The sequence below is a fragment of the Strix aluco genome, chromosome 11 (assembly GCF_031877795.1).
Source record: "Strix aluco isolate bStrAlu1 chromosome 11, bStrAlu1.hap1, whole genome shotgun sequence".
NCBI classification, from domain to species: domain Eukaryota; kingdom Metazoa; phylum Chordata; class Aves; order Strigiformes; family Strigidae; genus Strix; species Strix aluco.
In genome coordinates, this window is record NC_133941.1 from 1675957 (window position 1) to 1703494 (window position 27538).

General features: G+C 46.8%; 1 long non-coding RNA gene and 1 other non-coding gene across 2 annotated transcripts; both read left to right on the top strand.

The window, feature by feature from the left end:
* The first annotated feature begins 475 nt into the window (after positions 1-475).
* Positions 476-18970, top strand: LOC141928495 (uncharacterized). Its single transcript, XR_012624779.1, has 3 exons — positions 476-577; positions 5382-5639; positions 18880-18970. It is a non-coding gene; the product is annotated as an uncharacterized LOC141928495 (long non-coding RNA).
* TRNAL-UAA (transfer RNA leucine (anticodon UAA)) lies at positions 12489-12571 on the top strand. The gene has a single exon. It is a non-coding gene; the product is annotated as a tRNA-Leu (tRNA).
* Positions 18971-27538: the final 8568 nt, after the last annotated feature.

Sequence of the window (27538 nt, forward strand, 5' to 3'; positions counted from 1 at the left end):
GGGCCTGCGGGGAGGGTATTAATCTCTCTGTGTTTATGGCACAAGAAGGTGCTATGGGGAAGGTAAAACCAAGGTCCCCTTCCCCTGTGCTGACTGCCGGGCTGTGGTACCCCACGCTGGCACGCTTTGTCACACAAGGACGCTACCCTCGGTGTACAGGCAAAAATTAGTGTGAGATAATTATCTTCTGCCTTCTTACAGCCCAGCTGTACCTGAGTACGGTTCATTCTGTATGTTTTTACTGTCTCTCATGTAGTGCAGCTATGCGCTGTTAAACAGCTGTTCAGCTCCACCCTAGAAAAATAGCTTCAATAAAGTGCATTTCCCATACAGGTCATATATTGGTTAATTCATCCTTTTGGGAGAACTTCCAGACAGGAAATGTGGAGGCAGAGGAAGCTGTCCCAGCAGAGCACAACAACTGTTAAATTAAATCCAACCCTGGCTCCCACTACCTGCCATTGTTACTGAAATAAAAAGAGAAAGCAAAGGAGTGAGCTTCACTGGGGCTGTGTCACTGCCGCTGCCAAGCGCTCCATCTCGCGGGGTACCTGTCAACACTTTTTTCCTGGAGAAGGTGAGTCAAGTTTTATATGGTAACTTCTTAACTTCTGTGATTCAACAGCCAGTCTTTTTTTGGTTGTTTGTTGTTTTTTGGTTTTTTTTTTTTAAGCTAAAATAGTAGGGCGGTGCCATACCTAGGCTATATTCTGGCCGAGGTGTGAAAAGCAGGTAAAGGGGTACCCTGATGTGCCCAGCCCCCTTCATTCATGACGTTAAAGTCTATTGAAAAGGGAAAACACATTGGAGCCATCTACAAGCTGAATTGACCTCTGGTAGATTTTACAGTTTGAGGAGGTACAAAAAGCACTGCCTCCGACCATTCCCCTTGGATCACGTACTCCACCGAATCTGTTTGGGCTTGTGGATATAATTTGGTACGGTCATGGCAGGAGTCACTTCTGAGCAGACCCAGTCTGTTGTGTGCTCCGCATGGCTTTGCTATTATTGCACCCTGACTGCTGCTGAGACAATTTCTTGCCTATTAAAATGCAGTTACAGCCTGGAAAGCGATAGTGTAAGAATGGCTTATCAGTGCTCCATAGCTATTTGCTCTAATCATCCATACCAAAGGCCTGAGAATGCTCCCACAGAAGCCAATAAGACTTTTACCATTGACTTCAAAGGCAGCAGAGAGCAATTTAGCTGCTGCCACCAGACAAAGCAGGTTAGGCTACAGCTGGTATTTCCACAGCTAACTTGGCTCTGAAATCCTGACAATCTAAATGTATTTTTGCTACATGGAATGTTTAAAAATAGACAAGACAAAGTAGCAGGGAAAACAGATTGCTGGGAATATTCCTTCCCTGGTAGGAGAAATGGACTAGCTGAACCTAGCAGGGCTTTTCCATCTCCAATGTGTATGAGTCTATGATTTTTGTCAGCAAACTAAGCACTTCTGAGCTGGAGGCAGCAGAGAAAGCCGCTAAAAGCAATTTAGAGGTGCTGGTATCATAATTTTTCAATCCAAGAGGAACTTCTGGTTTTGCATATATTGTAGGGCTCTGGAAGATTCCCCTGAATCCAGTGAGATACAGTGTCTAAGTTGAGACAATCTCATGGACATGAACCATAAGTCACAATAATACGAATATCTTGATAGGGCTGTCCTCCCAGCTGCCTCATGGGAGGAAGATATTGAGTGCACAACATTGGAGAAGATCAAAGAGGCACCTACAGCTAATAAATCACCAATAATGGGTGACTTTGCCTGCCCACATATAAGCAGGCCAACGATGTTTAGTGAATCAATGTCTCAATACTTTAAATTATCCTCAGAACAGTTACTCTGAAGGCATGGAAGACAAGGGGTTTTTTCTTAGTTTTGCCTTGAGTAACATGGAGGACGGGGGTCAGGACAAGTAGCTTCCTATGCACAAGCGATCCTAGTCTAGCTATGTTTGTCACTCTCATGGACTGCATCAAAACTTGGTCATGAACTCTGATCTTTGGCAAGGAGAAGCTGAAAGAAATTGAAAAGTAATAAATGAGACTCAAAGTCAATCCCCTCAGACTATATAAAGACAGTCTGCTCATCCCATCTATATTCCCAAGGGAAAGCAAGAGGGCTGCATAAATGGTAGAGGGAAGGGATGCATAAGCTGAATAAATACCCTTTGCTAGAAGTGGAGCCGGCCCAGGCAAGCCAGGAGGAAGGAGCACAGACCTGGGCAGGGCTGGCGTAGAGGCAGGGGCTCCTTGCAGCGTGGGATTAGGCAGGAGAATCCCTTGACTGAAAGCTGCAGGTGTCCCATCATTTCAGTGGGCAGTTGTGGAGGAGCCTCTACTCGCTAACGCTGGGTGCTGTGCCTGCTCAGCACCACTCCTGCAGCCCAGGCTAGGGACTCCCCCTTGCAAAAGCAGGGCTGGGGCACCCGCCTCAGCTCCTCAAAACGCTCGGCTGGTGCAGTGAAGTGGACTCAATACAAACCTGAGTGTTTCATTAGCCAGGTTTTCCACCTGGGAGGAGACGCTACGACTGCATTGACCTTAATGCGAAATTAAAGCTGTTTAAGCAGGTAACAGCCAGACAGCTGGGTGCAACCATGCGATGGAGGCGTTTGTCTCTATTTGCAGACAAGCTGTGTATGTGTTTCCATTTCGCTCAACTTTTGCTGCTTGTTTATTTAGTTAATAAGAGACAGCAATCTGCCTCATACAGCCATGCAAACAGCAGAGCAGAGAGTGCCCGAAGAAGGGTTTTGTTAAACACTTGCTGGCCTTATGGTGCGAGTTGTGTTTCACCTGCTGTGGGAGCGAGCTGGAGGGAAGACACTTGCCTCTAACAAAGCTTTTCCCCTGATGGCACATGTCCTGTCTTTCTCCATCAATCTGGGTACAGGACTAACGTGTCCCCGTCCCTGGGTTGGGGTTATGTCACTACCAAGAGACTGGGCAGTGTGTCACCATCTGCCCGCATCTCACACCCAACTCGTGGCATCTGGCCTGGGGTTGCCGAAATGTTTGTGTGGCTGTCCCTCAGGAGGTGACCAGACCTTTCTGTCCACGTTAGTGCTTTAGAGAAAGAAAGGAGAAAGAAGGCAGTGTGGACAGCTGCTGCGAAACTTCTCCCTCATCCATCTCTACAGAAGGACTAATGTTGCATTTCGGGAAAACACTCTGCCACTGTCTTGTCTTCTGCTTCTGCACCCAGCAGTCTTTTCTGAATTTTTAAGTGTTAGTCTTACTGCCTCCTGCTTTTATCTGTCAGCCTTAGGTGCCGCAGGTGCTACCTGGGAGTGAAACACAGCCGCTGCCTTCCTGAGTTACTGATCTTCCCCTTCTGTGACAAAGATGTTGATCGCTAGCAACACCAGCCGTCCTGCCATGGCCTTGTGCTGCAGGCATTTACTAAACAACAGACGGGCTGAGATGCATGAATGCATTTTAGGGGGCTGTCAGGCAGGCAAGAGAGGCTGACCTCCTATTCTGGACCTGTATTGCAGACATATCCTGGCTTGTATTAGAAATAGTGTGATCAGCAGAAGTAGGGAGGTGATAGTCCCCCTGTGCTCTGCACTGGTGAGGCCACACCTGGAGTGTTGTGTCCGGTTTTGGCCACCTCAATCCGAGAGAGATATTGAGGTGCTGGAGCGAGTGCAGAGGAGGGCAATGAGGCTGGGGAAGGGCCTGGAGAATAAATCCTGTGAGGAGCGATTGAAGGAGCTGGGACTGTTTAGTGTGAGGAGGAGAAGGCTGAGGGGAGACCTCATCACTCTCTACAGCTCCCTGAAAGGACATTGTAGAGAGGTTGGTGCTGGTCTCTTCTCACAGGTAATTAGCAAGAGAACAAGAGGGAATGGCCTTAAACTGCAACAGGGGAGGTTCGGAGTGGACATTAGGAAAAAATTTTTCACAGAAAGAGTGGTCAGACAGTGGAATAGGCTGCCCAGGGAGGGGGTGGAGTCACCATTCCTGGGTGTGTTTAAGGGCCGTTTGGATGAGATGTTGGGGGATGTGGTGTAGGGGAGAACTTTGTAGAGTAGGGCTGGTGGTTGGACTTGATGATCTCAAGGGTCTTTTCCAACCTGAATTATTCTGTGATTCTGTGATTCTGTGACTCCGACTGTGTTTTCTCATTATGGTGTAAACTGTCATCTCACCACAATGCCTCCAGTGCCCACGTTTTACATCGCACACTTTGGGTGTCTGAAGTGCTGGCCTGGGTGTATAATTTCTAGCCCTCTCCTCAGAAATCTCCTTTTTACAGAACAGGTCTTTGCATCAGGTTCTTCAACACATCTGCAGTTTCTTTCCCTCTTTCTAGCCCCTTCGCTGCTCATATCTGGACCAGTTCTTCCCACGGTGCTCTGAGTACCTTCCTGTGGTGCGAGGGGCTTGGATGGCAAATGAAAGAGCAAAGGGAGGGAATCTCCTTGGGAGCCCTCCGAAATTAAACAGGAAAGGCAACAGCAAATATCTCCCAGCGGGCCCAGACCCAGAGACCGCCAGAGGCAGCAGAAGTCTGCTGGAAAATACGATCTGTAGTTTTCAGATTGGGTCCCAGTTGTCCAGAGAATGCATTAGGGACCCCAGCCCCATCATGCCAGGTGCTGTAGGGACACAGAACAAGAAAGAACGTGCACATACATACACGCATCATTTCTTGCATATATACACATTAAATCAGATGCTTTTGGATCTTAAATTTAGCTCTGTATTATGAATTCGCAGGTCTTCTTGGAGCACGAAGAAACAAATGCTACCTAGTTTATCCTGTATTTATCCTGCTAATTAGGAGTTTTTTAGGACATACAATTTGAGGTGTTACCAATTAACTCAATTGTGGACCAAGACCAAAGCTGTTATTTGCTTTGTCATAGCAATTGAAAGCCAAATAAACAAATACTAGTGTCTTTTCACTCTTTCCCCTGCGCTTTAGCACAGCTGTGCAGCAAAATAATAATAATTTCATTGTCTACTTTCCAAAACTCTACATTTAAAGCAGATCGTAAAAAATCTTCACATGGTTTACTTTGCCTAATTATTACAAAATCAGGCTGTAAATCCCAGAAGAAAGACTATATCTTCCTTAAAAAAATCCCAAACACAGAAAAAAAAAAACAACCAAAAGAAGGCAGATGAATGAATGAAATATGCTAGAGTCCGTCCGTCTGTTGTTTATGATCAGGAGTTTTGAAGGACGCCATGGGAGAGAAGTGCTTGATGTCCACAGAACTTCAGAGGGGTTTAGTATTCATTTCACTGTGGCTCTTCTGAAGGCTGAGTGTAAAAAAACATCTTAGCTGCAGAGAAATAGCAGAAATTTGAAGAAACTTTTTTTAAATATATTTTTTAAACTTTGGAAATTTCTTTTCCAGTTTTCCAGGAAGCCACCAACCGTATGACTTAGGATACTTTGCTTGTGTTGTAAATTCTTCTGGTGGCCACCTCCAACCTGAGATGGCCTGGTCCCTCAAAGGCCTCTGCTCAGCAGGAGGAGCAAAGGACTGGAAGAACAGGAGCCAAGCTGATGGGCGTGAAGTGGAGCAGGAAAAGCAAAGTGAGGGGTCTCAAATGGCAGACAGAGGACCAACACTGGAGCTGAAGCTGTGGAACAACTAGCAGAGACTTTACAGGTTTGCCCTCCTCCCCATCCTTCTCTTCTGTGAGCCTTTTTTCCTTCACCTTGGTAGTACAAACATGAGATAAAAGGCAACAACTTAAAACACAAATGCACCCAGTCCCGGTGCCCTCCTGTCAGGCAGTGGGAAGCCCACAGAAGTAGGTGAGCTCTCAGTCTTCAGCAGTTCCCTTCAAAGGTCATGTCTAATTAGGAGAATCCTGGATTTTGACATTACTGATGCTTTTAGCAAGTTGGTCTCTTCCAAGACAGCAAAGAAATCCAGCTGGGAACCCATATGGGGAAAAATATATATATTCTATAAACTTGTTATCCCTAGACAACTTCTTGTATGCACTACATGTGAGCTCACTCTATACACCTACTCTTCACCACAACCTGATTTTAGACATTGCATGACAGATAGTCCCACTGATACCTGTCATCATTCCTATATATCTACTTGGAGTCCACTGTAAGGCAGTTGGTGCTCTTTTTCAGATAGAAAAAGGTTTTCCTGGTCTTTCCATAAGTTTTTGGCCACCCAAAGTGGCCTCAGTCATCACTGATTTCTGCATGACCTGCGTGGTTGGCGGATCAAACTCACCCTTCTCTGATTACTTGTTGGAAAATGCAACCCAGGTACTTGGAGACTATCACCAGTGGCTTCCTTTAGCCTGGCACGTGGTACTACCCTGGCAGTGGCAATACCCAAGCGTAGTCCAAGATTCAGTGTTGTGTCAGACTAACTTGCAACTTTAGCACAATTTAATTTAACACAGCAGATATGTGTCCAGTTACTGCAGCACAGATGGTGGGGGGTAATTTTTAAAGGTATTGGAAGCCTTCTTAAGGTAGATACCCATATCTTCAGAAACACAGGTTGGGTGAAGTGGATAAGGCTTTTTCTTCTTTCACTTCTGTTGTAAACAAACTAATGGTGGTCATGGTGGTGCATCCTGGCACCGGAAAATGCTTAATCCTTAGGTGAGGTGAAGCTACACTATAGGCACGTGCACTTAAGCTAATCCAGGGGTGGAAAAACTGCATTTTAAGCCTACCTCAAGGTTGCTCACGGTGAGAGGCATGTATATGCTGACAGCACTGCATGAACGTGCATCTAGGTTTCAGACCGTGCTCACGCAGGCATGTACCGATGTGCTCCAAGCTGAGATCACCGACATCCGAAGGCGGGTGCCTCAGCCCACGGGAGATGCTGTTACACTGTCAGTTGGGTGCTCTCCTTGATAAAACTGTATCCCCTCACTTCCTACATTCATTCACTTGTCAAGAGCAGACTCGTTTCAACACCGTGGATTCTAAATTTTTGTTTGACACTGTAGCCCTTCCAAGCACCTTACATAAGGAAAAAGAGAGAATTAAATATGAGAAGCCTAAAAATAGAACCATTAAAAGAAGAGAGAAGCTGTTTTGTGAGCAGCAGGAATGATGTGGTGCCTCTGGGAGATGGTATGTTGAGCCAAAGGAGATGTTCTGCTTTTAGGCAGTGCCTTTTATTGTATTTCAGTGAAGTTCTGTGCTTTTCTGAAGTTCTTAGGTGCAGCGCTTTTAGAAATGAGCCTGTTCTTTCTCTTTGCTCTTGCAAAAAACACGACTTTCATACCATTTCCCAAGCCAATCTTCTTGTACAGACTGCAGCCAAAATTTCCTTTCCCTAATTAACCTGGAATAGTTTTTGAAGAAGTTTTAGCTGCAGAGAACATCAAATTTAGCTCTTAGCCCGGAGCCAAGCTCTGGGCTAAAGAACACATGTCATTTTAGGAATTCATGCAGATGCACCTTGACATCTGGGATGTGATATGTCGCCTGCACACTCCCCCGTTGAGATAACGAGCAGTAGTGGGCACTGCTGATGCAAAAGGTTTTTCCCATTCATTCCAGCACTTTTGTCCAAGCTATGTAAATAATTGCAGGAGACTTCTTTGACGCATGCAGGCGTCTTCTGTTGATATTTGTCCATGTGATAACTCAATTGCCTCATTTCCCCTCTGGGTTGATTCTGAGGGTAGCGTGCTGCAGTGTTTCCTGTTATATGGCCACATAAGGGATGGAGTCCTCTGTTGAGCCTTTTTTTACTACAGCTAACTCCTCTGTCATGTAAAAAGGCGGCCAAAAATATGTAACACATACGTTTTCCTAACGTGATTTTGGAATGGCCTTAATAGGGCCTGGTTTACACATGTCTGGTGACCAATATATGCTGAAATTCAGGTACGGAGAGTGGGGCTGGAAAGAACCTTCAGAGATCACGTGTCTCAAGTCAGGATCAGCCAGGTTTCTCTCTCTGCAATGACTGTAGGAAAACTCTGGCTGACTGCATTAGGCAAGAACAGATGAACACGCACTGAATGTCTCATTTACGTCAGGTCCCTTTATGACTTCATGATTTGGGCACTCAGCATCTGAGGCATCAGTATCGCAGCGCTGTGATCCTTGATGTGTTCTTGAGCCTTCTCTTCTGCACAGCTGTGACTCATTTTCTCTGTGTTGTAACTGATGGTGTTTGGAAGAGGCGTGGAACAGCAACAGGGAGAGATGGGTCCATGATGGTATCTTTCACAAAATCTAGTCCAGACTGAACAAAGGTAAAGCCTTGATGAGCTACATGTGCATCCTGTTCAGAACATCTATGGGAATAATTAAATGTGGGCAGGTGATGACTTTGAAATTCTGAACCATCACCATTCACTCCAGACATCTCATGATGAGCCCATTCAGAACCAAAGACAGAAACAACGATGTGAAACCTAGATACTTTGAACATTAACTTTTTGAGAAACTGTCTGTTGTCCAAGAAATATTTGTGGAAAATAACTGGGAGAAAAATTTAGACTAGCAATGGAACTAGCTTGTGGAAAATTGTAAACAGCTGGGATACCATTCCTGAGCAGGAGAAAGTAGACAAATCCATTATTTTCTATGACTTCCTACTTCAGCTCTGGTAGCTGCATTGCTTTTGGTTTGATGGGGGCTTTGCTGGTTTTTTTGAAAGAACTTACTCAACAAAGAAACATATTTTCCCTCTGGGATAAATAACCTCCTGTAATTGCACAACTCCACTGGTTTTTAATCTGGTCTGTGTGCCCACAGTAAGTGGTCTTTGGTTTTCTGGCCAAATACCAATATTTGAAAGCTTCATGGAAAACCTTTTCTCTTGAGCTATAGAGCACCATAAGGTTTGTAGTTCCACAGAGGCTGACTTGAGCCAACAAGCAGCAGGGCATCATGTCAAATTCTGCAGAGTATAAGCTTTCACCCATAGGAATACATGTATTTTCCAGCCATTCTGTAAAGAAAACCCTCTGAATACAAAGTGAGGCTGGCTTTACTTCCTGAACTGCCTCTCAAGAGGGAGGAGAGATAGGAAGGAAGAGTGTTTTTTCTGTGCTTTCTTGCCTGTTTATTCTTAAACCTACTGAGGACCAGTTAAATAGTAATGCCACTCCGTTCAACTCTTCTTTTTGCCCATAAACTCCAGCTACTCTCAAGATGTGGTAGTTTGCAGTTACATGTGGGACATCAATAGTGTATTTAAAACCTGACAAAGTCCAAAGAGCTGCCTCCTTAATTGCTACATGAACATAACAGAGGAGCCCTGTTGCTATAAGCAGCATGAAGTTTCCCCCCGAAGCCTGTTGCACGAGGCGGAGCCAAGCTGTCATCTCTCATTTAACCTGAGATGACCCTGGTAGGGCTGCTCTGTGCCAAACATTCAGGTCACAGTGCTCCTGATGGTTGTAACCCACACGCTGAACTGCTCTCGTAGCAGGGAAAGGGCATAAGAGGAGCGCAGAGGAAAACCCTGTCCTACGCTTTTCTCTTTTCCAACTAGTTTCTAAAGCGATGATGCAGAGATTATTTTTGCCCCTGCATCAGTAAAGTGGAGTTTTGGCTTGAAATCCTTTAAAGTGCCATTTTTACTCTGCCTTGCTCATAACTTTAAGGTTTTGGATTTTTTCTTTTTCTTAATTACCAATCAGCCACTCTCCATCTGCAATATTAACATGTGGGATGGCAGTTGCCTCCAGTGGCTATTTAAATTAAATGCAGACCTGCTGAATAGACACTGAGTGCCAGGAGATCTCTTTTGGAGGGAGGAAAGATTAGAGGAGAAACTGCTTTCCAGTTAGCATTGCCAATGTGTTTCTGAAGCAAAGGATGACACCTTTCTGACTTCAGGACGTTATTCGTGTCCTTCTCTTACAGAACATGTGTTCTGAAAGCCTGTGGCCGTGTCATTTTCCAGCTGTCAATTCACGGGGATACTGCAAGCGAGGTACAGCCAGCCTGGCTTGGGATTGCATAGGAGACATCCAAGACACTACAGGTAATTCAGCTGATATTACAACCCCTCCGGAGACAAGGCTGACTCCAGACCCAGCAAAGTGCCAGCCAGAGCTCTGTGCAGGTTTGCAGGTGAAGCCAACCAACCTCGTGGATGGTGCACAGCCATGGAAGACCCTGGGAAGCATCTGCTGGGGGCTGTGTTTTTAAATACAGCCAAGCTGTGCCAGTGATCCCCTTGGATCTGTGTCACGGCAAGTTCGAACCAGGCAAGGGAAGCTGAGCTGCCCCCACGCCAATGCCTCTGCAGACCGCACATGGATGTTGTTCGGCAACAGCGGTGCAATAACGAGCCAGTATCTCATTGCCCTGCGGCTCCGCCTTCCCGAAACAGCACAAACACCAACCAGGGTGTCAGCAGCGAGAGGGCTCTGGAGAGGCTGAAGAGGCTGAGGGGCTTTGGGAGGAAGAGCAAGCAGTGCCTGACAGCGGGCTGGTGCTCAGCACAGTTTGTTTGCATGGTCTCCTCCTAGCTCAGCAGGATGGATAAGCTCTGCTCCTCAATTGGGTGCAGCTGGGCTGTTAGACATGCATTGGAGGGTGTTTCAACACAGAGATTTATGGTGAGCACAGGAAGGCTTGGATGAGCTTGCGGCTGGGAGAGGGAGGTCCCTGGAGAGAGCAGCAGGCGCATTGTGCAGCCCTTGGTGTTCTGTGCCAGCATCTCCTTTCCTCGCCTGTGCCGGGAGGATGCCACAGAGCGGGAAGCATCAGTCAAACCTGCTCGCTCACACATCCATACCACTCCCTCCGTGCATGCCTTAAACCCGTGCTGGTGTGCAATTCCACCATTTTATTCATCCCTCAGGCTGCCGATTCAAGGAGCATTTCCCAGCCTGGACCCAAAGGGTTAAGGTGGGAAGTTAACTTCAAAGCTGGGCTCTCTGGCCTCTGTGGGGATCTAAGCAGTGTGGGTCATGGATGTCCTTGCGGGCAGGTCCCTTCTCTCCATGCTGCAAAGAGCAGATGTGGTGTAAAGGCTTCCTTTCGGAGAGGGCATGATTAATCTTTGCTTCTTAGAGGATGACAAATATATTATATTCGCTGACGTGCACATGCATTCTCTTCTCCTGATGGGTGACCCCTGTCTTAATGCCAAGCGTGCGAGGTCCAGCTCTGTAAACGAAGAGGAGAGCTTTGCAAGCTCATTAATGCTTTGAAGTCGCTCATTAGGAGCAGATTCCTTGGGAGCTGGCGAGCATAACACCCTTTGTGAGCGTGGCTTCATTTGATATTAATGCGGGTGCTGCAGCTGGAAGCATCCAGGGATGCTGAGCTGCGATTCTGCACTCAGGGACCAGCAGGGTAGATTGCTGTGACTGTAATGCAAAGGGTAAAAGGGAAGCAGGGAAAGCTGCTGTCCCATCTCGGCACCTAAGGGGGTGAATTTTCTTCCTGACAGCATTTCTGCATGTGGATAGATTGACCCAGTCCTCTGCTGAGCTGAAGATCAGCAGCATCCTCCCGTGGGATGCCTGGGGTGCTTCTGCCTTGCTTCCTAACACTCGTGAATTATCTCTGGAGGCCAGGATGACCCCCCCTGACTGAGGAGCTCTTCTTTCGAGACCTGGAAACAATCCCTTTTTCTGGTCAGTGCCTCTCACCTCTGCAGCAGTCAGCCATGAGCCCTCCAAACAGCTAAGCCACCACAGGGCACAGTCGTGAGCAGTCCCTGGGGAAGAGAGGAGGGAATTGCTCTCCTCTTCAAGCAGGACAGGGCCAGGACAGCCTGGCCAAGTGTGTCTCCAGCAGACAGGATCCTCAGGTGAAAGGGCCTGGTCAGGTTTCTCTGTGTGATAGCATTTCCGTGTGAAGGTGCTGACCTGGGGAGAGTGGTGGTGGCTGAAATCAGAGACAGAAATTATCAGGCTCCTGTGGCTTAAGGGCTAAAGACCTCCTGCACATAGGTACTTGGGGGCTGTGGGTTTGAATCCCATGTGATTCAACAGAGGTTTTTGTGTTTGTTTTGTTTTTTTTTCTTTTCCCCAAGTGGGAGGAAAAAAAGCTGTACTTCACCCCAAAGAAAAAAGAAAGACTCTCCTGCCCCATTGTCTTTCCCAGTTAAATGCCCTTGTAGAGTCCCAGATGTGGACTGGGGGGGTGAGGAGGGGGACTTGAGGTGCTTTAAGCATGTGGTGTGTGTCTGGCTGAGTGCTCTCGGGCTGTCAGAGCTGCTGCCTTTCCCCTGGGCACCCAGCAGGGTCAGGCTGAGACCCTCCAGAGATGCCCTTCCTGCACCAGGGTCCCTGGCAATGTTATCACCAGCGACTATGGTCCTTTCATGAGGATCTAGTGTGGCACAGAAGGGCTCTGCCATCCTCCACGGGCCACGAGACCCGGTGCCTCCCAATGAGATGTTCCACCAGTTTGCTGGGGACATTAAAGAAAGAGGTGAGGAGGGAAAGGTGTCGCTGGGCTTGGGAAGTGTCTTGGGTTGGGACACCAAGGGCTTGGTGAAGTGAGGAGAGGAGCTGGGGGGCCCAGGGAGAGCTCACAGCCCACCAGGATGGCCGAGTGGTGAAGGCGTTGGACTTAAGATCCAATGGGCGCATGCCCGCGTGGGTTCGAACCCCACTTCTGGTAGGAGCCTCCTTTTTCTCTTGGTCCAAAGCTCCCACCCCAGCTTTTAGAGCATCAGTTCAGAGCAGGGGTGGGAGCTCTGGGCCCTGTTCCAGGGGAGCCGAGGCCATTCAGTGCCCCAGCACAAGGACCCTGGTGGGACTGAGCCACCCTACCATCCAGGCTGAATGTGCAGAGAGACATGAGCCAGTCCCTCTGGTGTACAGGTTACAGATCTCATCTCTCATGCAGAGAGTGCTGAGACCACTGTGGGCTTGAATCCCACGTGCTCCCAAAATAGCAACTTGTTTTTCCTACGGCAGAAATAGAAAAAACTGGCTACCCTAAAAGAGGGGAAAAAAAAAAGGTGTTGAGCTCTAAACAGCTCGTGCAAGTCACAAGTGGAAACCAGTGTAAACAGGTGGGTTCAGGGAGATGGGTTTGGGGTTTGTGGAGACTGCTCCTACTACCAGTTCTTCTCCATGACCCCAGACCCCTTGCTTGGCTCACCAAAAGCAACATTTGGCACTCTCCAGGGGGATTTGGCAGTGTCACAACCCCCTAGAACAAGCCAGCATGGCAGGATGGGGTTCCTGATGCTGCTGGTTAAATTTGGGAAATGCATGAGAAACTGAGAACTGCTCCTCTGTTGCACAGCATCGCTATGCTGTAGCCTGTCTTGGGTGGGTGCCTACGAATGCTCACGAGGTTTCTGCTCCCTTCCTCGTGTGCATGGATGGGCAGCAGATATTTCCCTCGGAAAAGGGTTAGCCTGCTGGACCCGCGGAGACGCTGTCAGGTTTTCATTTGGCTGCTTTGCTCCAGCCTGAGGCCAATCGGAAATGTCCTACTGCTGGGACATGATTTGAAGTGATGGTGTTAATTTGGTTAATTAGGATTCCTGGGTAGCGTGCGCTTCTTGCAAATCAGCTTACCATTGTAGTATCACTGGAAGGAGTTATTTGCTGGTGCATGGGGTTATGTATGAATTTATGATTATGATGTAGGACCATTAATTTCATGTTTGTGGCAGATGATACAGCTCAATTAAAAGTTGCACGTTAAGATCGTTGGCTCTCTCTGATATATGGGAATCAGACAGTGGCCTACAGGGCCTGTACAAGTGGCCATATAACAAACGGGGCAGGACCCAGAGGAGAGGACATGGGAGGAATTACTCTGCTCCTCTGCCATTTGATTAGTGCTGGGAGTGAAATTTTGTGCATATCTGCTAGAGCTGGCTTGTTGCAACTAACCTCGGTCGTTAAGTGATGCAAAGAATGACAAATACATCTTTGAGAGTATCCCAGGGGGTCTAAGCAGCACTGCGGGTCAAGTCTTTTGCCTCTGATGGCTTGGAGTCAGACTCCTGTCTAGTTCATGTGTCAAAGGCATTTGGTGGCCTCCGCTGAGTTCAAAGCTGAAAACTCCTCATTTGAGCTTCTCTGTTGATCCATATTCTCAGAAAGCTTGTATTTTTTCCACCCCAGGGGTACGGGTTCTGGTCTGTTCCTGATCCCTCGAGGATGTTTATCCACTTTGCAAAACTATTGGGCAGACAAAGCATCATCTGAGGGCACCAGGAGCTGAATCAAGATCCTTTGTATTTCACAGCCTGCCGGAGTCCTACGGTCAGCTGGGGCCAAATGTTAATTTGCCTCAGGAGTGAGATCAAATGGCAGACCCATGTGCGAACACGGGGCTGGAGATTTGGGGACTGAAATAGCAATGAGTCCAGTGGTCAGAGTAGGTGTGGGCTGTGGAGGACTGATAAATAAACTGTCTTCTACCGGGCTGCAGTTTCCTCTTCCTCACCCCATCTCCTCCAAATGTTTGACAGAGCTAAAAAGAGCAGCTTGTCCAATAGCCATTTCCATGTATCATATTTATTAAGATGGTTACTGCAGGTTAAATATCAATAGTTTGTTACAAATACATTTATTATAGATTAACTATGCAGTATGCACATCTGTTATGTCGTGGTTAAAAGTAAAACTCAGTGAAAGGTTTTTAATAATGAATTTGTGTTGAAGTAGTGTACAATAAGTATCTTTAGTAATCTTACTCTCAATTTCATAAGACAGTTTTATGTTCAATAAATACCTAGAGATTATTAAAAACATATTTATCAAAGATTAACAGCGATGAAATAGATACAAATCTAAGCTGTTAAGCTCAATATGCATACTTATAATAATCAATTCCTATATTAAAACACAATAACTGCCTTGTTTAATCTAAATGAAATGGCTTTTGGGGATCTTTGTAAGTGCCATCTTTCGCTGTGTGCTCCCGCTCGCAGATCTCAGATTAGATCCTGGGACATTTGTGCTTAAAATAAATCAAGTACATAGGTAAAAGCAAAGCAGGCCTAGAATAACACAGGCTGTTTCAGGAACAGGGCACCAGAACTTCAAAGGCTGTAGGTCAAAGCCAGTCCACAGGCACCAGAGCAGCTCGTCTAGCTTGCCCCAGCTCTACATCCCTGAGAAATCCCCATATCCAGTCTAACCTACAGCTCATACCCCCACCTCCAGCCACACCACTTCCAGGATTAGGAGTCTGGAGCAGCAACTCTCAACTTCTTTACAATCACAGATGCACCCACACTGTTTTGGATACAGAAACCTAACGCCTGTCTTGTATCCCGTTATTATCTAGCACTTGGAGGCAGAGTGCTAAAATGAGCTAACTATTTAGGAGATAAACAAAATGTTATTGTTTTAGTCTTGTAATGCTACTGTTATAATTGCCAGCTGGTGGGTAACGAGAGCTGGTACCTCTGCCTGTGCCTGAGCCTGTGCCTCTGCCTGTGCCTCTGCCTGCTCCCGTGCCTGCGCCTGCCTGCAAGTGCTGGGAGCTCTGCCCCAGACACTCACTTTTCGTGGAAAATCTCACAGGCTGTCTGGGTGCCTCATGGAGCATCAGTGACCTTCGGACTGCAGGAGGACTCAGACTCCTGAGCCCTCCTGACAGCAGGCTGGCAACCCCACAAGGCATCCCCCAGCTGGCCAGGATCCAGTGCCTCATCCCAGCATTTGGGGATGGTTTTACCCTATGTTTGGGCTTGCACATTTATATCAGTGGAGCTCAGTGCCAAATCTAGATGAGGAAACAAATCAGAGGCACCCAAATTCAAGGGAGATCGCACACCCTGTGTCTAAAATACAGACTGTGCCATGATACAACAGGGCTGTGTGGGTTGTTGGCCCTGTAATGGATTGAGGGGTATTTGCCTCTTGTGATGGCAGGATCTCAGAAAACAGTCTGAGAAGGACAGACATCCCCCACACTGCTGCTCAGCAGTATCTCAGATATATGGTGATTTTCCATCTCCCAGTTGTCTGTTGATTTCCTTCCTTTATGGATTTGAAAACCAGGCTCAGGCACTGCCTTAAGGGGTGGTACTTCTGCACTCAGCAGTTCTGTAGGATCAGATGTGTGCGTGGGTCTGCCAAGGAAATCCTTCAAAGGCAGGGCAGAGTCAGGGCACGATGAAGGCAGCTGGGCAGCCTTTCAGAGACGGAGGGACCCGTTGGAGAGATGATAGTTGAGAAGCAGTAGGGAGTTTCTGGCCGGTATCAGCCACCTGCTATATGGAGATATATATATGTGTGTGTGTGTATATCTCTGTATCTCCTGGTATATGAGTCCCATCTGTGCTCATGGCACCAGTATATGGTGCAAGTGTCTGGCTCTGAGGGATGTGTTTGACTCAAAAGATGGCCCATACAACCAAGGAAGATCTTTCTGTGCTTAGCTGGGCGAGGGCAGTGCTGGCTCCACTGGATGCTGTGGGGATCCATCATCATATTTTGGCAAGGTCTGGTCTGCCCCTGACTTCACTTTTTGTCCCACATGGGGAAACGTGACCCAAACAGTGTAGAGACTTTGTCTGTCTCCAATGCAATCACACACTCTGTGGACATCAGAGAAGTTGTATCTGTTTACACCCTGAGTGTGTTTGTCTCCTGTATGTGTTCCTTAGCTGAACCCACCCCGTGGAGGATGTTTAGATGGTAGGGGGGAGTTTTTCATCTTAGCAGAGAGCTGCAATTACAGAGGTGACCAGAGAAAAAAGACAAGCGGGCACGCGCCACTGCCTTTAATAGAAGGCAATGATTCTTCTGGGCTCCAGAGTAATATGGGAGATCTGGTTTTAATAAATTAACAGCCTACAAGTAACAATATCAAGCAATTAAACTCTGGAATGAAGGCGAGCACCATGAAATGTATTCTGGAGCCGACAAGGGGGTGGCAAAGACAATCCCTGAGCAGTGGAGAAGGCAAAAATATAATAAAAATGCTCCAGAGAGAGTGGGAGAGCTCTGCTCCCACTCTCATTTTTATTGTGTGTGCATGTGGACATCTCGTCTTGCTCTCCATCACCCCTCCTTCCCCCACTGGCTCCTGGGGACCTGATTTGGAGGCCCCATCATCACCATCACCCCTGTGTCTGCTCTCACCCATGCAGGTAAGGAAATCCCCATGGTGAGGAGTGGATGGCTGGTGGGAGAAAAGGGAAGTAGCTGGGAGCTTGAGGATAGTTAGGAGCTGAGGAGGGCAACAAATAAATAAAAAATAAAACTGCTAAGCTCCCTGTCTTACATTAATAGCCTGTATGGAATCCTCTTTGCCATAGAATTCAATTTATTTCCATTTAAAGGCTGTTCTTCTCAATCAATGCAGCTAATAAATAGCTGCTGATGGCCATGACCCCCAGGCTGAGGGAAGAATTTATCTTCTAAGCCAATTAAAGGAATTGAACAATTCCTTTTAATAACACTATGGGATTTTAATACAAGGAAAAAAAACCAAAACACAACACGAGAGGGAAAGAAATCCTCCCCCCGAGCCTTGCAGAGAAGGGTCAGGCAGGCTCTGCCAGGGTCAGGATTAGATATTTTAACTTGTCTTGTGAAGCTGGTAGGGGAAATATAACGTTCCCTGTGAAAACACAGGAATGCTTTTCTTTTCTGATGTCTTAAAAAAATCCAGAAAACAAAGAACATAATGGCAAATTATGTTCCCTTGTTTCCAAAGCTGTAAAGGGTTTGGAGGGATTAGTGAGCCCCTGTGGCGTGGTGGGAGAGATGGACGGGCCAGGCCAGCTGTGGTGCCTCTCACAGAGCCGCAATGGGCAGGATGTCCCTCCAGGAGTGGGGATTTATCCGTGTGCCCTGTGGGCACGAGGGCAGTGGGACCCAGGGCAGCAGGGCCTTTCACCTCGGGCACTTCCATACTCACAGGGGTAAGGCAGAGTGGCCTCTCCATGGCTTTTTTTCTGAGACACCCATTACTTTTTTCTTAGTGGCAAAAATCCTTGCTGATCCGCTTGAGCCCTCGGTGAGTGATGGGAAGCATCCTGTGAGACTTGTGGGTTCCCACAGCTGGTGTCAGAGCCAGTGCTCGGTCAGGAGAGCGTTCGTGCCTTGGAAGACAGGCAGGTGCAAAGGAGGTGGCAAGGAAAGCAGAACAGATACCTATTGAGTTTTCACAAAGCTACATAACCCCAAATGGCAGTGGGTCTTCTCCACTCCATCACTCTCCTGTCAATGAAATCTCATGACTCCTGTTGGCATCGGATGAGAGCATCTGTCAAACACACGAGTCTCCTTCGAACGATCCTGTGCTGTAGGGTAGTCTCTTATCTCCATTTTACAGATGGCAAGCAGAGGCACAGAGAGGTTAATTGACTTGCCCAAAGTCAGCGCAGGAGGTCTGTAAGTGACGCCAGATCCCTCGAATCCCTGTCTTCTGGCTTAATCATAAGACCATCCGTCTTCATCCTCTTCCCTCCCAGGATTCCCCAGCAACTGTGATAGCTCAGGCACTCGTGCTGGCAAACTGCAGGTGGAGACAGTACTGGGAGATGTGCATTTCTAGCAATGGTTTCTCAACCCCGTTTCCCAACAGGATATCAATTTTGACCTTGAAAGTTTGCGGTTTTTTTAAACTCTTCTTTAGACTCCTTTAACAGCAGTGAGATAAAAGTGCTTGAGCATGAGGAAGAGCATTCGCTCTTTGGGGGAGGCATTTCAGAGATGCTAAGGCAAAAGGACATTTCATCACTGCTTTGATAGAGAAAGGACATCTTTCCTGGGTTTTAATGCACCGCCCCCATCAAACTGATAAGCAGATTGAACCCACAGGTAGAAAACGAACAGCGACCTTTATTTTCAAGTGATCACTTGGTAACAGATCCCCACAGGGCTCTGGAGATTTGTCCTTGACAGCCATTCCCCTCTTTGCCAGAGCAAGTCTGTGCATGCAGGGCCATTGAGAAATGTGGCAAGGCGCGAACATTTCCATCACAATGTCTCTTGTTTCAGAAGTGTGAATGGAAGAAGCCGAGAGTCCTGAGTGAGCCGTTGATGAACGTGGAGCGCGCTTTGCATTCCCTCTGAGACTGGGAAGGAAATCACAACTGTAAGTCCGCCTCTTTCAATTTGCAGGCTTTCTGCAACATCTCTGTTCTTTCTTCTCGCTCTCTCGTTTTCATTTTTTATTAATTACCCAGTGACAATTTTCCCAGAGGACCCTATTTTCCATTAATTATTAGGAGAACTACAGGGGGAACGTTGAGCTGTTGGAGAGCTCACTTTGAGAACATCAGGTGGGAGCATTTCCTAATGCCTACATGTGTATCTTTTTGACATTCTCCTTGCACAGGAGGCTAAATGATCTGCCTGGGATGCAGAAGAACTTTTTTTTTATTGCAGCATAGCACGCTGAGCAAGGAAACTTTATTTAAGTGCTGGTTTGTTGGCCCTGGAGACTAACATACTGCTCAGCCAGAATCGATCAGCATGCTCTGTGTATGATTTATTATCATGTCCTGTGTGTAGAAGAACTCACAGACAGAAACCAGGGTCGGCGTAGGACCACGCTGCACTTGCATTGCTGTTTTCTACTGCTGAAAGTGTAGATATGGCAAGAGAAGGAATAATGCTGGCCTGAAATCTCAGCTCCAGATGTTGACTGTCCCCAATGCAGATGAATAATGAAGCCATGGCTTTTATAGTTGTACCTTCTCCAGTCCCCACAGAATACTGAGATTCATGGGAATGTGTTGAAAGAAACAGTCAGGACAGTGTTAAAATGGAAAGGTCCTTGGTGTGGTATGTCTGTCTGAGTACCATTGGCATTCAACTTCTGTTTGAAAGAATAGAAACTGATATTTTTATGATGTTTATCTGTGAACCTGCTTCTGCAGGTTACTGTAGGTTACCGAATACCACTATTTCTAGGATAGCTGATATTTAAGCACTTCTGTGTAATTAGAAGAATGTTCTCCATACATGAACCAGTCTTTGGAACAAGCCAAGAAGAGCCAGGATTACCTCTAGAAAATTCTGACCAGGCTTGCAGGGTCCTACACATGCTTATAGGATATTTCTGTGAACGCAGCCCCCAGGATGTGCAGGGACAGAGAACAGAGCACAGCATCACCTGCTGCTTTCAGAAGCTGAATGAAAACCAGTGTAAATATAGTGAGTTTCTGGGTTTTTATTTAAGGACTTTAAGTTGCATTAATGGTTGGTAGCTGCCTTCCCATGCTAACTCTGTCCTCCAGCCCGTGCTTGACTTTCTGCACAGGACATCCCTGCCCAAACCTGTTACAGGCGCATCCATAACGACCTCTCCTGAAGGGCTCTGTTCAGGTGTTGCACGGCGGTAGCACTTTATTACACGTCAACTCCCATGCTGTTTTACAACATCGTTTCTATGGTTACCCACCACCCTCCGTAACCCACGGAGCCCGTAAAGAGGCAGGATTGCATTTCACAGCGGCAAGACCTGTCATGTACAGTGACGGGCTTAATACCCGATGAAGAGTGAAGTGCTAACCCACGGTCGGGTCCCGGTTGTGAAGTCGCTGCCCTGGGAGCCACTCTGTGTGCTGGGAAGTGCTGGGGGTCAGAGGCGGGCAAAGAGGGGAGATCTCATCAAGACTCTGGTTATTGTCACGTTCCTCCCAACCACCCAACTTCTCACCTTGGTGTCAACAGCCAACGCGGATCTGCCAGTTGTTGGAGTTCATTGCAAGGGTGGGATGGGGTGGAGTGACTAGGGCAGTAGGAGATTTTCTGTTAAATGCCACATAATGGCTAAGATGGACCTGTCTGTCTCCAAAGGTTGTCTGGAATGAAGTTACAAACATGGTATGTAATTGGATTTGGCCTGAAACAGCTTTTTCTTGCCAGAATAATGGGTTGAATGCATTTGTATTTCATGATCTGAGTGGCTTGTTTTAACGGTGCCTGAGTGGGATAACAAGGATGTTTTGAGAAATTTTTAAGGAAGGATCAAGGATTTGATCGACAACATGACCATGATGGAGAATGAAATTTTAAGGGAATAATTATTTGACAGAACACTTTAAAGTGCTTAGATGTCTGTCTAGTTGGACCAGACCGTGCCCACAAATCCGTTACTGTAATTTGATATTTTCTTGCTGTTAAACCTGCCAAATATGTCTATGTGCAAGAATGCTATCCAAAATAGTTGAGACAACTCACAAAAAGAAAAGATTTGGAAGGTCTCAAAGTGAATCAGATGAAAACCTTATTTCCCTGGGGAGAAGATTGCCTTTTATTGTAAAAATAATTAAAAAAAAAAAAAATCAAGCTCCCTCCACCAAAAAAGCATTCATCCTAAACCATGAGGTGTTTTCAAGGAACACCCACCTCCTCCAACTATGTCAGAAATTAACAGTTTTGACAACTTATTTTCCATCAGTTCCAGGTAAGGTACAGCAAGGGTCCCTGAGGTGCCAGTAGATGACAAATTGGAGATCAGTCTGAAATAATATATTACTGCAAATAAAATCATCTGCCTCTGTGGAGGCAAATTATGCTGTGGGAAGGAAACAGCCCTTCCCTGTGTGGTTCTGATTTGTCGTCGAAACGAACCACACGCTTGGTCCCGGCTACCACAACGTGACCAGATAATGAGACCTGGGAGGAAGCTAAAAGAAGAGCAACCAGACCACCCCTTCTGCCTTCTGATCACTAAATGATCAGACGTTTGGAAAAAATGATTTATGTGGGAAGCCTCAAACAGCTAAACGAGGCTACAAGATGACAACGTGTACTTCTGTGTGTGGGAAAAAAAGCCTAAAAATATCTGAAGGGTGTAAACATGAAGGAGAGCGCTGCGGTATCAAAGGGACAGCGCACAGTACAGGGTTCAGAGCTGGCAGCTTTCCTTGCTGTTCGGAGCAGCGGATGGGAGATAACTGCAAGGCAGAGCAGCAGCATCATGACTATATTTCACTTAAGCCTGTCCCCCAGCGACTGGATTTGTCACGTCCTACTCCCTGCTGTGACTGGCATCAGGACTTGCCCCACCGAAATACCGCCTGGAAAAAAAACAAAGCAACAAAATATTTTCCCCTCCACTTAATCGTGGTGACCCCCAACACCACAGGACAAACTCGAGCCTGCTGAAATCAAAAGGGCTTTTCCCAAGGGGTTGTAAAAGCTGCTCTCACCTGCCAAGTATCATCTGTCCCTGTAGTCACTCCCTTCTCAAGTAATAAGGCAACATATGGATCATCATTACCAGACCCCAAGACTGTAAAGAAATTGTTATATATTTCCTATAGCTCTCTCTCAATATATGGTTGGATTCTCAGCTGATGGGAAGCAACGCTGATTCATGGCAGCCAAAGACACAGCCTCTTGTGTTTTGTCTTGTCTTCTCATCTCATTGAACTTTCCAAGGATCTAAATTAATGTAAGGGAAATATGACCTTGCCTCAGTGAATTGTTTTGTGGGCTAATGTGCTGAACGATTTATGGGCAAAGAGGGTTTTTTTTTCCCTCTTTCTTTAATAAAAAGTGCTTTCATTCAGCAGCTTTGATGGAAAGCCTGCGAGGACCCATGATAAGTATGTAACCGGAACAGACTCATATTAGATATCACTGTTACAAATCTATTAGTCCCACACATTAGAGCATGTGCTGGACCTGATGAGCTACACTAGTGGGAACATGAGTCATTTTGTGAAATAGATGTAGCTTGCAAATCTTTTCGACTGTTATCCAATTCCTTTTCTTTCAGTTTAATTAGGATATAAAACATGGCCTTAAGAGCTCACACGAGTGGAGGGAACTCCATGTGAAGAATAGGGAGCCAGCTGCGAGTGTTTCCCAGCTGCTCTGCTGCTGAGCCTGCTGGCTTTCACCTTGCAAGGTGGTTTTGCTGTTCTGCCCAGGGACTGATGGAGGCAATGTCTCTTGAAGCATTGCAGGAGGATAGAGCTACTCTTGCTCAGCTGAGGGTGATGTGCACAAGGTGGGTTGGCCTTGGGTTTCCTCCACATTCCTGCCCAGCCGCTGCCAACATCCGGCACACTGGGAGATGCTGGGCTCTCCTCCCAGCTGGAAGAGCTGCTCACGAGACACCCAGGGCCCAGCAGTGCTCCTGATCCATGGAGGGGTCTGCCAAAATCTCCCACGGTAACACCGTGACAGCAGAGACCAGCAACGAGACAAATCAGATGGTGGTTCTTTTCCAACCATATATGCAAAGGACCTATAATGAGTGGAGACGAGCACCTGAGATCTGTGATGCTGTTGATGAATTAACACAAAATCAAACCATACACTTTAAAGACAAGAGCATCCAGCCCTTCTCATAACCAATGCAGGACATGTTTCATCCAGAGCATATCTGCTATCATTGGCGCACTTTCTGTTCTTGAATTCATCTGTTCTGTACATTTGAGGACTGGCGTGATTAGCATTTGGCTTTGCAGAATTCAGAACCTAATTCCTATGAGTTTTGTGTCTCCCTTTTTCTTGTTTTGATTCTTGTTTGTTCGTTTGTTAGTTTGTTGGGCAACATATTTCCTGTTTGAAACAAAAATAACAGAGATGGGCACTTACTTTCTTCCTGGACAGATTCCTTTGGATACTGATTTATTTATTTTTTTAAAGATGGACACCTGGTTTCCTTTTAAGTGAGTGTTGGCAGGCTGGGAAGCTGGGAAGGAGGAGGGGGGCAAGGAGAAATGCATCTGTTTAGAACAAATGCAACACTGTAGGAAAGCTTTATAGTCTGATCCAAGATTGGCCCGATTGCCTGATGCTTTAAACATATGTTGTGCTCCTATATATATTATGCATGAAAACTAGCTGCATGCACATAGCAGTCGTTCTGCAATGTTTTACAGACAGTCTGCCAAATCCAGAACTTCTCCTTCTTATTCAAACCCAGCTCCCAGAGAAGACAATGAGCATTTTACCTAGGGCTCACTGCATTTGGCGTGCTCCATCCCTTCTCCATTTCATCTCAGCTGGATGAGGATTTCAACATTCCATCCTTTGGCACCGGGTGCCAACCTTCCCGCTCCCCAGGGCACGTGAAGTGGGAGCTGGAAGCCTGTCGTGGTGTGTCAATGAAGGGAGTGCTGCTGGTCAGGACAAAAAGCCTCATCTGCTGTGTGGTTAGCAGGCTCTGTTGTGATGTGGACATACCTGTGTGTGTTAGCTCTGGCTCATGCTAGTATCTACATGGCACAGTCTATCTTCACCTAGGATCTCTAAGACAGTTTTTCAGATCCACCTGGGCAGGGCGGGCACTGGGATCTACTAGGATAAGAGCTGAGGAGAAGCTGTAGCAAGCCCTGTGGTGTCTGTCCTGCTCTGACACAGGCCTTTCCTTCCTATTTAGCCTTAATCTGGTTGAGTTTTCTTTTGTTGAGAGGAAAGCTGCTATTCTGGGGGGAACTTCATGACATCTTTGCACTGCTGGGCTGGCAAGAAGTTGAATCAGGGAGTGATATAGCAGCTACTGCATGTATTGCTTGGCTACCATCAGCACAGTGCTTGGGTCCCACACAGGGATACTTTTTTGTCTTTTGGAAAATCTCTCTCTTTTTTTTGTAGAAGTCATTTGAAGGGTCAAGAAGGTGGGGAACCAGGTGTTTGTCTTACCAGGAAGCCCTGCATCATCATGTGTTTCCTTGCTGTGGTGAAGTGTTTGCCCTTTAGTGAAGGTTACAGACCAGAGGAGCTAACTGGCAGGTGGTTATTTTATGACATGAAATTGCTTGTATTTCTTTAAGTGGTGACACTCCCAAAATGCAAAGAGTGGACTTTTCCAGATCAAGAAAAGCAAAGGTGCTTTAAACTGTTTGGTCCCACACCACTGTAGTTAAACCAGAGACTCCCATTGCACAGCAAAACATCATCTGCCTGTCAAGATAGTTTCTGAAGGCCTGAGGCATCCAGAAATTATGTGGAGGGTTTTGCAAGAGTCCCTCTGCCATTAGCTCTGCAACAGAAAATTTTCAGGAGTATGTCATCTTTGACAGGTATAATTATGCCTAATGCAGTGTTGAAACTTTGCAGTTTTGAGGAACTTACTGTCAGTCTGATCCCTGTCCACCCACGTCTCCATCAGAGAGGGTCTGAAACCGGTCACTGCTTCTTCTAAGTTGGCATTAGTTGGAAGCCTGCACGAATTCTAGGAATTTGATTAGAGAGATTATCCTCCCTCTTTTTTCATTTTTATCACTGAACAAGGAAAGTTGTTTTTTCTGTGTTTGAACCTCATTTTCTCCTCTGCCCAAAATGTTACTGAAATCTCCCGGGCTCTGTCAGGTCATTTGGGAAATTCCTGTCCTCTTCTTCCTGCCAACATGCTCTGTGGCCCTGCTGCACTGCCACCAAAATCCTACACAATTAGACCCCAAAGGATGATCCAAATTCAGATTTAATCTTGGGCAAAGAGAAGCCTTTAGATCAAACATCCCCACTACCGTGCAAAGCAAAGACTCTGAATGCACCGCCATGCAATGATCATTAGAGGAAGAGAAGATCTGACGTTTACCACTCACCCAGATGAGTGATGGATAAACATCGCTTTCCTAAAAAAAGCACTTTCTCATGCTCTTTAATCCATCTAGAATTTAACAACTGGGTGCTGACTGAGACACAGCTTGATTGGGGAGAGATGAAGGGACAGAGAGGAAGCTTAACACACAGCCAGCTCAAAGCAAACACTTTTAATGCTGCCTGTCTCAGAAACTTTGAAGAAAAAGCCCTTGTGTCCTCGGCGGTTCTCTGTGGCAACTTTTTGGCATTAAAGTTCACGTAAAAGAATTATGAGTTTCCCATTATCACGTATGGAGATGGGATCCATTGTGCTAATTCCCACACTGTGGAGATTTAACATTTGCAACACTTCGTTCTGCAGATATACTGTGATGTGTCCTTTTCAAGCTGCAGCCAACTACACTGAAATCTTGACTGACACCTCTTATCTGATAGGGGCTGCTTTTCCGCTGGCTGCTCTTTAGAGTGATAAATGTCAGGAGTTTGGGAGTTTGCTTGTATCTAGGCGCTCCATCTGAGACTTTGGGCAGGTAATTATCCTGAGACCATGGGACTTTGTCATGAAATCCACTGCTCTGCTTGTATAGGGAATGAATCAGCCAAGGGTCATGGATTTGCTGTATCCCGGAATTGGGAAGCATCCACAAAGATAAGGAGGGAAGGATAAAATCTGAACAGAGATTTTCCCCAACCAAAAATGAAAGCAGACCTTTTCTGACATTGTGAAGTTGTCTGTCTTGATCATCTGGGAAGGCCATGAGTTGGGACTGACCCAGTAGCCTCCAGATTTGAGGCTTCAGTCAAGCAAGTAAAGCAACTAACCCTTGCAGGCTGGTGTCACAGCTGGAGCAAAGCGATAAACCTCTTACGTGAGGGAACCAGTAAAGAAAGCAGATATCTATGGCAGTTAGTGGGCTCTAAACAGAAAACTTTTTTCCTCTATAAATCCTTAACACGTTTTTGTCCTGGTGGAAGCTGCAAGGAGGAAACTGCCAGGGAACTGGCTCACTTTTGCTCTTCTTGGTCTACTTCGTTCTTCATTTCCAACATTTATCACCTGAAAGCTGAAAACAGGATTCAGTGGAATCCATGAAATTTTTACTATAACATTTCTCAGTGCTCATGAGGTCTGAGAAATTAGGGTTGGCAATGAGCAGAGGAAGGAAGAGACAGGAGTCACCTTGTTCATTCTACTCTTTGCCCAATACCAGCATGTTCCCACCAGTGTGTCCAGTGTGGCTGAAATAACTAAAGTCTCTGCCTGGAATTAATGTCAACCTTTTTTTCCAGAAAAGCAGCACAAGCCAATCTCGGTGAGCTCTTTGCATCTTCATACACCACAGGAGGAGGTAACAGAAGTGTTCCCACCCCAGCCAGGCGTGGTGGCTGATGAGGTGACTGCAAAAGGCTGTCTGGCTCTGGCTGATGCTGGCAGCAAAGCCTGGGGCAGGTGAGCTGGGATGGTTGTGGGGTGGCACGGAGCGGATGAAGAGGCTGCGGCAGCATCCCCCATCACCCTGGAACCAAGAGCAACACAGCTCTGCTGTGGGTCACGGTTGGGCTTAACGCACCCACTGCTGCCGTCTTCCCTTCCTTGCTCAGACACACTGTGGCTGGTGATGTAGGTGTAGTGGGATGTCCTGCTCGCCAAGGTGTCACTGAGCTATGCTAAGGGAGCCTTCCCCTTCCCCACCTGATAGCTGGGATGGTGTTTTTGTGAGCGTTGGCTGCCCCGCGCCTGGCTCCACGGTCCTTGGGTGGCACCGCAGCCCCTGGCCCGCAGCTCCTGTCGCAGCCTGGCTCTGCAGAACAAGCAGCTCAGACCCTGTTCGGAGGCACAGGGTGAGGAACGCTGGCTCCGTGTTCAAATGCCTGAGTCAATTCATTTAGGTGCTTGAGGGTAACAGTTGCTTCATCTGGTTGGCTTTTTTTCTGTTGTTTGTGCCTTTGTTTGCTTCCCCCTCCTTTCCCCTTAACATACCCTTTGAGCTGTTCTTTAATTGAAGTAAACGGAGCAGCTGCTATGGTGTGTGTTGTTTTTCTCATTTTCCCCTGTGAGTCACACATTTCCTTCCTTAATGTCTCTATCTTCCGTCGGTCTGTACTAATGAAGCCCCACATCTCAGCTGCTGAATGCTCAAGC